This window comes from Halichoerus grypus, chromosome 3, assembly GCF_964656455.1.
Source record: "Halichoerus grypus chromosome 3, mHalGry1.hap1.1, whole genome shotgun sequence".
NCBI lineage: Eukaryota > Metazoa > Chordata > Mammalia > Carnivora > Phocidae > Halichoerus > Halichoerus grypus.
Genome location: NC_135714.1, coordinates 136725721 through 136727332, shown reverse-complemented (window position 1 = coordinate 136727332; position 1612 = coordinate 136725721). Strand labels below are relative to the sequence as shown.

General features: G+C 44.0%; 1 pseudogene; it reads left to right on the top strand.

Annotated features, from left to right (window-relative positions):
• Positions 1–217: 217 nt before the first annotated feature.
• On the top strand, positions 218–1015 carry LOC118531519 (histone H3.3A-like; annotated as a pseudogene).
• Positions 1016–1612: the final 597 nt, after the last annotated feature.

The window sequence follows — 1612 nt, the reverse complement described above, 5'->3', positions numbered from 1 at the left end:
GGGACTAAGAGAAAACAGAGAAAAGTTGTAAGATCAGACCCTGAAGAACAAACATACCTGGCTAAGGAGTCAGGGCATTAAACCATGTCCACATTTTCCAGCAAGGTACTGATATGGCCAGAGCTCTGCTTCAAGAAGTTCATAACGGCAGCAAGAAAGGGAGCCCAAGCAGAAAGTTACCACAAGTGTAACGAAGGCCTAACACACAATTAACAATATGCACATTTCTTCTGTCAAGAAACCAGACTGGGTGTTCGCAGCCGCCGCCGCGCGGCCGTCGCTCGCCAACGCCAGCACCGCCTCTAGCTCGCCGAGCTCCCGCCGAAGGAGAAGGCGGGTAAGTGAGGAGGTTTCTGTACCAGGGCTCCTACAAAGCAGACTGCCCGCAAATCGACCGGTGAATAAAGCACCGAGGCAGAACTGGCTACAAAAGCCGCTCGCAAGAGTGCGCCCTCTACTGGAAGGGTGAAGAAACCTCGTCGTTACAGGCCTGGGACTGGCACTCCGTGCAATTAGACGTTATCAGAAGTCCACTGAACTTCTGATCTGCAAACTTCCTTTCCAGCGTCTGGTGCGAGAAATTGCTCAGGACTTCAAAACAGATCTGGGATTCCAGAGCGCAGCTATTGGTGCTTTGCAGGAGGCAAGCGAGGCCTATCTTGTGGGCTTCTTTGAAGACACCAACCTGTGTGCTATCCATGCCAAATGTGTCACAATTATGCCAAAAGGCATCCAGCTAGCGCGCCGCATACGTGGAGAACGTGCTTAAGAATCCACTATGATGGAAAACATTTCATTTCTTAAAAAAAAAAATTATCTTCTTCCTGTTATTGGTAGTTCTGAACACTAGATATTTTTTTTTCCATGGGGTCAAAAGGTACCTAAGTATATGATTGGCGAGGAAAAATAGGGGACAGAAATCAGGTATTGGCAGGTTTTCCATTGTCATTTGTGTGTGAATTTTTAATATAAATGCAGGAACATAAAGCATTAATGCCAGTCAAAATGTTTCAGTGAACACGTTACAGCAGTTCAAATTGAGGGAGACACAAAGAAATGGAAAAATGTTCCATGCTCATGGATTGGAAGAACAAATATTGTGAAAAATGTCAATGCTACCTAGAGCAATCTACACATTTAATGCAATCCCTATCAAAATACCAACCACTTTTTTCAAAGAAATGGAACAAATAATCCTAAACTTTGTATGGAACCAGAAAGGACCCCAAATAGCCAGAGGAATGTTGAAAAAGAAAAGCAAAGCTGGTGGTATCACAATTCCGGACTTCCAGCTCTATTACAAATCTGTCATCATCAAGACAGTATGGTACTGGCACAAAAACAGACACATAGATCAATGGAACAGAATAGAGAGCCCAGAAATGGACCCTCAACTCTATGGTCAACTAATCTTCGACAAAGCAGGAAAGAATGTCCAATGGAAAAAAGACAGTCTCTTCAACAAATGGTGTTGGGAAAATTGGACAGCCACATGCAGAAGAATGAAACTGGACCATTTCCTTACACCACACACAAAAATAGACTCAAAATAGATGAAAGAACTCCATGTGAGACAGGAGTCCATCAAAATCCTAGAAGAGAACACAGGCAG